The 9,631-nt window shown below is 44.8% G+C and overlaps 1 protein-coding gene and 1 long non-coding RNA gene across 2 annotated transcripts in view; both read left to right on the top strand.

The window, feature by feature from the left end:
- The first annotated feature begins 941 nt into the window (after positions 1-941).
- The window catches only part of PVALB (parvalbumin), a 43,639-nt gene continuing 34,949 nt past the window's right edge, over positions 942-9,631 (top strand). The window contains exon 1 of the mRNA XM_083701213.1: positions 942-966. The gene's annotated coding sequence lies outside the window, so the exon portion shown is untranslated. The remainder of the gene's footprint in view (positions 967-9,631) is intronic.
- LOC310825762 lies at positions 5,989-7,822 on the top strand. The gene is made up of 2 exons (XR_014555520.1): positions 5,989-6,254; positions 7,566-7,822. It is a non-coding gene; the product is annotated as an uncharacterized lncRNA (long non-coding RNA).

Here is a 9,631-nt window from a genome sequence, read left to right as displayed (position 1 = left end):
GACAAGAGCACAATGGGTATACCAGGTGATCTGTACGTTCACCTTGGTTGTATTGAAAGTATTGAAAACATTTCTACCAGCATGCTTTCTGCTAAGAGAATAAAAAACACCCTTGAGAAACCCATTTGAAATGAGAGCTTCATCAGCAAAAGTCTTTCCTTCAATAAATTTCTGAGTGAAACCTGAAATGCAGTCTAGGGAAGGCTTTTTTATTGGCCAAGTCTTCACCAGCTAGGTCCTAGTAGAAATTGGTGGACAAAGAGATATTGCCAGAACTCACCACAAATGCCTCCCTTATTCTCTTTTAATGGCAATGGTGCTCACCTGAGAGATGCCAGAACCTAGTTCCGGTGAGTTCTGGCTGGGGGAAAAAGCCCTAGCCTTTTGTAAGATCAGCTCATGGAGAATAAGGCTACCAGGGCGTACTAAACATGATGGATATGTTACTTCTAGTAACATACTTCCCATCCACACAAACAGCAATTTTATTTATGTCTGAAATTGCATTGAGGGCTCTTATCAGAGAGCTCCTTCTTAGATTGTGGCCCTCAGCAGATACCCATCCTAGCCTGAAGCAGGAACTGCATTTCTGCGTCAGTTTTTCACGGTGGGCTTTGTGACAGTTGTTGGATTTTGCTGTCTCCTGTCTTCGGGCTCCTTTTATGGAGGTCTTAGTCTTAATCCTTAATCCCTCCAACTAAATTTATCAGCTGTTGATTCTAGCCAAGAGTTAAGCTAAATTAAACTTTGGAATTCCATGTAGAGTGTATCAGATGCACTTGGGTTAAGGGGAGGTGGAGCTGCAACCAGCGAGTGTCCTAATTACAAGCTGCCAAGGGAGCCATCCTTCACACCAGAGGCTTCTTTCTCACCTCTTCAAGCCTGTTACAGTTTTGGTGGCTTCGACATGACGGAAAACTGATCCAGGGGTGCAGTGCGCCAATCAAAACACCTACTGTCCAGCAGGTGTGTCTGAGTATCGTGTCTGGACATGCACATGCCAGGCATTGACTGCAAGGTTTGATCTGTCTCTGCATGTTTGTATGTGTGACACTGTGATCTCATGGCAAATTTGTGGTCTTTGATAGCAAGTGTGCATGCATGAGAAAAATGTAAGAGAAATCTTTTTATATGCGACAGCCGCTGCCCAGTTATTAATTGCATCGAACTGGAAAGGGGGGAAAGTACCAACAGTAAGGGAATGGCAGAATAAGTTATTAGACTATGCAGAAATGGCTCAATTGACAAATAGATTAAGGGGAAATACAAAACAGTCATTCATGCAAAAATGGGATATGTTCAAGAAATACTTACTGTACCTACAAAAATACAATAATGACATAACATCCATGGCAGCGTTTGAATGACCCTTGTGTAAATTAAATATTATTAAATAAGGAAAAATGGTACTGTCAGAGCTGCCTCTAGATCCCAGCTCACAGAGGACCAACGCCAGGTTGATGTAAGGTACAAAAGTCTTTATTGAAGTTTAGTTTCCATTTCAACGCCAGAGCGTGCAGCCCTACGTCTTAGACCTTAGATCGGCGAAGTCCCGTCTGAATCACTTCCCCTTCCGCACCAGTTTAAGATCCTAGCCCTGCTCCACCTTCTGCACTGTTCTCTCCTCCTCTGGGTCCTCCTGCCCGCTGGGGCATTGCCCTTTCTGGACTCTTCCGACGCTGAGTCGCTCAGCTCCTCCCCCTCCCTCCGGCGGGCTTTAGGACCAGGTTCCCAATCCTCATTCTCTGCTGTCCCGCGCTCCTGTACATTTGAACTTGCCTCTCGCGCCAACCCAGTGACCTTTCTCCTAACCGTCACACTGCTTGTATCACTGCTTCCCCCTTCCGGGACACTGGCCGGATCTGACCTTCCCCCCGTTGTCAGACTCTCCGATGGAGGCGTGGTCAGCCCTGTCTCGTCTTCTCTCCCTGGTGGGGAATGCACTGGCCCCGATGCTTGGGACTCTTCCCCCCCACTCCGCTCTGGTGGGGAAGCTGGTCCTGATTTCCAACTACTGCTCTGGGAGTCCCTGCTGCCCCCTTGCTCCTGGAGCGTTCCCCTTGGGAACCCCCTGCCCTTGGCCACTGGCGCCCCCTTCTGTGAATCTTCCGATTCGCTGGAGAGGCTCATGGAATCCCTCAGACCACTTTCATCTCCTGCGCTCCCCTCGGATTCCTCCCCCTCACTCTCCATCTCCTCTCTTCCCTGTGCCTCTGCTCCTGAACCCCTGACAGGTACGATATGTTATAATAAAGTATTAGAAAATATAGTAAGAGTAAGGTAAGAAGTATAAGTACATTCAATGTTGTAAATGTAACTTACATCGGGAAATGACGGGAAGTATATTTTGACATAATTTAGTTTATTGGATTTTACTTTGGTTTATTTTTGTCTAGTTAGAAAGTATAAGAAAAGAGCACGTATAAGTACAAATTTAAATCAATATTTAACGGTATAAAGGTTGTTATTATTATTATTAGTTTTACCTTTTCTTTGTATGTGATTTTAAGACTACTATGATATTCTTGGATGTCAATTAATAAAAAAATAAAAAGAAAATGCCTGTGCCCTTTCCCATAACTTGATCAGATGTAGTCTCTCGCACACTTATCCTCTGCTATCCAAAGCCATTTCTCACATTAGACAGGGGCAAAGCTGGATCAATAGGAAGCTGCAGGCAGATACGCAGATCAGTGTCCTTGTGTTGTACATGTGTTAGATGCAGTGCTATTTGTCTACGAAAAGAGGTGCCAGAACTCACCATGAACGCCTCCCTTGTTCTCTTATAAAGGCAATGGTGCCGCCTGAGAGGTGCCAGAACTGAGTTCCGACTGGGGAAAAAGCCCTGGTTAGATGAAATGTGTTTGCCACATTCATACATTTTGTATTTAGATCTGCGCAAAAAAGTGTAACGCAAAAAAGTGGCCCCGACATGTGAGCATATGTGGACACAAACACCTGACTTCCAGTGCAAAACATCATTCCCCTTCCCTCAGAAGGGATTCGCAGAAGGGATTCCCTCAGAAGAGATTCGCAGAAAAATTAATGGAGGCTTGAAATCTGTGCATTGAAACGCTCGGCTTCTGAAACTAGAAATCACCAGTTATGACTCTTTTCCGCTTACGAGCAACAGTGAATTCCAAGCATATGTGAAATTGCTTAATTTTCAACAAGGATTGAGGATAGAAAAGGATTTGTGAGATATTAAGTGGGCAATGTATTTGTAATATCTGAGGGAGGTGGTCTGGGGCTCCTGGAAAGGATGAGGAAGTGTGCAGACATACGCCTTCTGAACTTTTGATATACTGACCACATGAGGACTAAAAACTTATTTTATTTTTGAAAAAAGGCTGGTAGAATATATTAGTAGATTCTCCAATGGATTGCTTCTCTGTGCACTGAATTTTGGCTCTGCAGATGTATATTTTTCCATATTAAACAACTGATATTTTTTTCAATTTAATACTGTAATTTATTCCATGCGTCCAATAAAAATTGAAAAATAGTTTATGACATTTTGGACTAAGAGCTCTCACTCCTACTTTTAATTGTTGGAGTGGCCAGGGCAACCCAGCCAGATGGGCTGGGTGTTGTTGTTGTTGTTAAAAGGAATTACCGGTTAATATTAAAAGGCAGCCCTTCTGCCCTTCTCTCTTTTCCCCTCTCAGTCTAATTTGGCCCTTAACAGTGATCCAAAAGAGTGTCTCCCGGGTTGCTCTCTACCCTGCTCCACACTGAGGTGAGAACTGCAGAAAAGCTGTAGAGTTCTTTATTACTATTATTTATTAATATTATAATAATTAATTAAATTAAGTAAATCAGCTGTCCTCGAAAATCAATGGCAGGGGTGAAGTACAAGAAATCCCATCAAGAATAAATCAGATCACCTGGTTTCAAAGACTTTGCTTCCACCTGTAGCTACCTTCCAGATCTGTCTCTGAAGGGTGGCCAAGCTGGGCTTTCGTCAGAGCCCCAAGACCAGCAGAGGGCCCACTGTCCTAATCATAATACTACCTTTCCCACTTTGCACAGAATGTCCCAGATAATCAGATGCAGCCTAGGAGAATTCCCAGTTTGTATATCCTGCCTTTTCCATGGTAAGGGTCACATTGAGGGAGTTATGCCAGAGCCCCACTGCCCTCACCCCCAATGCTAGTCACAGGTCAGTAAATGGCTTCAGCAGAAGCACTGGTGCCTGGTCTTGTGGCGCTGTTCTGTTTATTTTCTCCTCTCCTCCAGGCAAGAGTTCTTACATAGTCTCAATGGTTCTTCCCCCCTACTAATTGTTTCCCAGTGACTGCTGTGATATGGAGAGATTTCTACTGGAATGGACTCATCTCACATTCTGCAAAGCACATATATTTCTTTTGTGGGGACTTCAGTGCTCAAATTGGAGCAGTCTCAGCAGGTCTTTTGCAACCATTAGGTTTCGAGTTGGAAGACAGTTTTCTAACGTTGTGTAATTCCATGAATAGTAAATAAAATCAGCAAGGGAACTAACATTTTTAGAATTTGCATATGCATTATGCTTACCTGAGTAAACGTGAAGGTGATGCCACTGACCACATAGTGATCTCACTATCATTATTATTTTTTAATGGAATACCTTTAAAGTGCTAGAAAAAACTGAGAGTGATCATTTCCCGGTATCAATGTCCCAATAGGCACTAAATGAACCTGCATCACTAACTGAAACAGCATATTTGACTGGAGAATTGCTGGGTGAGAAGAGATTGAAATGTCTTTTTAGACTGAGTAGTGACCTCCAAAAGAAACTCTATGGTCTCAATAGACCAGCAATTGGAGAAGAGAGGAACCTCCTCTCCTTAGCCAGAAATACAGGTGAAATGTCCATCTCTGGAAATAGGATGTGCTAACTGGTCATTAAGATTTACCCCCAAAAAGTAATAAATGGTGTCCATAAAGCAAAAAAAAAAAAGAATCAGGAGGGGGAGAAGGCCTTTTGGATAGTGCTTACTTTTCTTTTGCTGGAGTCTACATGTGAAGCTAGAGAGGGATTAGGAGTGTGAGTAACTTGAGAGCAAAATGACCAGCCTGCCCACTGAAACAGATGCCTCTCCATCCAATAAGCAGAAATATATTTTGCACTAGGCTGATTGAGTCCCTTGGGCAATTGGGACATGTGCAGTGTAATTCTGTGTATCTCAATATTCCACTGCGTTCAGTGGGGCTGTTGTGGTCTGGAGGCAATAGTGGACTGTATGAGGACCAATAAACTGAGGCTGGGACTCAACAAGGTGGAGGCACTTAGGGGTGGTGATTCTCAGAACTGGGAATTGGTTTGGCAGCGTTCCACACATTTTGAAACTGCAAGCAGCAGACACCCCAAGCTTGGCAGTAGTTCTCAATCCAGCTTTGTCATAGGAGACCCAAGTGGTGTTAGTGGTAGTGTGCTTATTTCTAACTGTAACCTGCTCACCAGCTACAGCCATTCCTGGACAGAGATAGCCCAGACACGATAATCCATGCCTCATGACTGTCTGCCTTCATTTTTCCAAGCTCAGTTCATTATCCCAGGTACCTGGTACCTGATTCAGCTGCTGTTTGCCTGGAATTGCTAGTGATTGGACCTAGCATGTGTTCTGCCACTGATCTATGTGAGCCCTCCCTTTTTGGTTAGGGGTAGTTTGTAATTATGAACTGTCCATTTTTTTTAGAAAAACTGTAGAATTGTCCATCAATTTATTTGAGGTGAAAAGCATCAACTTATGAAGAGGAGAAATCTATTCATCATTAGCTAGGCATATTTTGACATCTTACTCCTTTCCCAATTTCCCTCCTTAATTGGTCATACCTTATAGTCATATACCAAGTCTCGCTTGTTGCTCATTTGGTTGCCAATGTTTGTGGTTTCAGACTGACCTAGGGCTGTTTGAAGGCCATGCTAAATAAACATTCTAAAATGCATGTCATGCAGTCCACACTCCTGTGACATCAATGGCATCACAATTGCTCTGGGTGTCCAGTTCTGGTCCTGCAGACAAGCCCACAGGGCAAGGCAGTTCTATTGTTGCAGCACCAAGGAGAGCTCCTCGTTAGCAACCTGCTCTGGCAAGGGTTAGAAGTCATCTGAGGTCTTTTGAACCTCTGTCTACAGTCCACCTCTCTTGGGCTTCACCCCCTTTTAAAGAAATAGAGTCTCTTAAAGGGCCAACTCTCTGGCCTGAAGATGGGCACTTCTCCCATGCTCCATGACCTGCCTGGTACACTCCCAGTGCCATTAGACTGGCAAGGTAATATAGGAGGCACTCAGTTCTTTGGATCTGGAAAAAAGCACCCAGGAAGGTCCTGGTAGGGGTTCAATGGGCCTTGGTAAGGTAGGATCTGGTTCGATGAACTTCTGCCTGCCGGCCTCAGGTTCTGTCTTTCCCTGATCACCAGCATTAGATATAACCTGAAATGTGGGCTAGCTCCTCTGTTGATGATATAGTAGCTTCTGACTCAGTGCTGGACTTTGGGGCAGTAGCTATAGGTGGGCTGAAGGAGCACTGCTTACCTAATCTCCCGCCACCACTGTTGGTGTGATATAATAATAATAATAATAATAATAATAATAATAATAATAATAATAATTTATTTATATCCCACCCATCTGGCTGAGTCTCCCCAGCCACTCTGGGCGGTTCACAATCATGTGTTAAAAACAGTACAGCATTAAATATTTAAAACTTCCCTGAACAGGGCTGCCTTCAGATGTCTTTTCAAGATAGGAGAGCTGCTTATTTCCTTCACATCTGAAGGGAAGGTGTTCCACAGGGTGGGCGCCACTACCGAGAAGGCCCTCTGTCTGGTTCCCTGTAACCTCACTCCTCGCAATGAGGGAAACGCCAGAAGGCCCTTGGCACTGGACCTCAGTGTCAGGGCTGAACAATGGGGGAGGAGATGCTCCTTCAGGTATACAGGACCGAGGCCATTTAGGGTTTAAAGGTCAGCACCAACACTTTGAATTCTGCTCGGAAACGTACTGGGAGCCAATACAGACCTCTCAGAACCGGTGTTATGTGGTCCCAGTTGCCACTCCCAGTCACCAGACTAGCTGCCGCATTCTGGATTAATTGCAGTTTCCGGGTCACCTTCAAAGGTAGCCCCACGTAGAGTGCATTGCAGTAGTCCAGTCGAGTACAGTACAGTGATGTACTGTCCAGTCAAGGAGGAGGGGAAAATAAATCTCAGTGTCAGATTTGTTCTGTTGGTGAGTTTGCACCACACTGCTGCCTAGCCCCTCACCCTCCCACTACACCACAAGGATGGCAGGGAACACCTTGTCCAACCAACTGCTACTGCTCTGGGGTCATGACAGCTGATAGCTTCTGCTACTCTTACTATTACTCATATCTTTGGAACCAACAATGGAAACCACTAGCACCAATAATTGTATGTCATAAAGAAAGTAGTTTAGAAAAAAAAGATGGATTGATCCTTTATTAGGATAAACTTGCAATTACAGTCAAAGCAACTGGCGTGATTAGACCAGGAATGCTTCTTAAGGAGGCAAAATTGCATGTTGTAATAACAGGCGCATCGTTTTCTGTCCCTGTCATAAGGCACAACAAAGGGGTGAAAAAATAAAGAAAAAGAATTGCATATCTGATTTTTTGCATGGACACTCAAAGAATATGGAGATTTCATATCACAGAAGACGCCCACTAGTGCTTTCTGCCAGAGGAACTAAGTAATTCACTACTGAGAAATCTACAGAAGACTGAAGCACATCAAAGCATCATTATTGTAATGCAAAAAAGCAGCAAGATAGTCCAAATCTGCCAGGGCTTTTCTGAATTAACCTTATGTAATGATCCTATTTTCTCTCCATTATTTAAAAGGCATACTCTGCTGAGCCCATTTTGCATCAGCCGTTCTCTGCCTTACAAAGATCTGTTGGTCCATCAGCACTCAAGCAAAGAATCACTAGTTTTCCAAATTCTACATGTGTATTTCGCTGCTGGAGATTTTTCACATACACCTTAGGGTGTTTTTTTTTAAAGAGGGTCCCTTGTTTCTGGAGTTGCAATAGGAGCATAGGAAGCTGCCTTGTACTGGGCCAGACCAGTGGTCCATCTATCTCAGTTTTGTCTACACAGACTGGCAGCAGCTCTCCAGGGTTTCAGGCAGGCAATGCTTCCAAGCTCTACCTGGAGATGCCAAGAATTGGACCTGGGACCTCCTGCATGCAAAGCAGATGCTCTGCTACTGAGCTCCACCCCTTCTCAAATGTGATAATGTGATATCTCCAGTAAGGCCAGACATTTTGCAAGCCAATTAGCATGATTCCAGACTTGCTGCTGTTTGGAAAGCATGCATGGAATCAACTAGTGCTGCCAGAAAGGCTCTCTGATCCCAGGCTATGGAATGAATTTGGAGGGACTCGTAACAACCTACCTCAAAGAGGAGAGCTTTATAGCCCCAAAATCTGGGTTAGGTTCTTGCAAGGTTTACTGAGACAATGTGTGCAAATGGCTTTGAGCATTCTCAAGTGTGGCATATATGCTAAACAGGGGTGACAACTTGAATAATATAGGGGGTGGGCAGATAAGCCCCGCCCCACATAATTAATCACAAGGCGCAGTGCATGCACACCATTTGATTGGCAATGCTGATCCACTTTGGGGGAGCCTGGAAATCTCAAATATTTTATTGAGGGGGCCAAAGGGACCTCGGTCCCTAGGAGTTGGCTCCTATGATGCTAAATATAATGGTTTTAGTAACCATCGGCTTAGGCAGGATGCAAAGCAGTGAATGGCCAAAGGATGCTAGACTAGCAGCAGCACTCAGTGAGGCTGGACAGCTGCCAAGGAACCATAGATGGTTGAGGGAGCCACTGAGCTAGACCTAGTGCAACCCCTAATACACCTTCTCTGCTGCATTTGGCATTCAGTGGATCCGCAAGAAGGATGGATTAAGACTTTCAAATATAACACAATGGGGAATGATCACACTGGGGAGGGGCCTTCTTTCTAAATCGCAGTTGTGTCCTGGCAATGAGCTCCTCCTCTGCATGAACAGGTCATTTTCAGCCAGTAGACTATTTGCATCCAGCAGGTCATTAGCGTCCATTAAAGCAAATGGGGTTTTGCCTACCAACCTTAGTCTCTCCTCACCCACCTGCTTGCCTTCTTGCAACTAGTCCTGTGGCACAATGGGTCAATGCCTCTGGCTGTTGACCAGAAGGTTGGTGGTTTGAGCCCACCCGGGGATTGCTGTGGGCAGGATTCCTACACCAGATGACCCTCGGGTGTCCCCTCCAACTCTACAATTCTACGAGTCTATGAACTAGTCCGGGGTTGGTGGGTGACATTGGTTGTAGGCTTCCTACTCTTTCTTCAGTGTTGCCCTTGTAGAACTCATGAGAGAAGAGGATAAGGACAAACCTAGAAGTAGCTGGTTCTTGCTCCGCCTACCCTTGACCTCTGTGCTTTCTGCACAATCATTTTCAATGGGCACCAGTCATCACTGTTTGCCTCACTTCTGTTCCAGCGCCAGCTGTCATGTGAATTCCTTGCAGTGCTCCCAAGTGTTTGGTGGGAGGGCACAGCAAGGAGGATGGGCTAACAATCGCACAGCTGAGCCCAAGTAGCATGCCCTTGTTGCAAAACCTGCTGCACGCTTGGCT

This window comes from Podarcis gaigeae (genome assembly GCF_964106915.1).
Source record: "Podarcis gaigeae genome assembly, chromosome: 10".
Classification (NCBI taxonomy): domain Eukaryota; kingdom Metazoa; phylum Chordata; class Lepidosauria; order Squamata; family Lacertidae; genus Podarcis; species Podarcis gaigeae.
The sequence above is the reverse complement of the archived record's forward strand: the minus strand, read 5'-3'. Positions and strand labels throughout refer to the sequence as shown.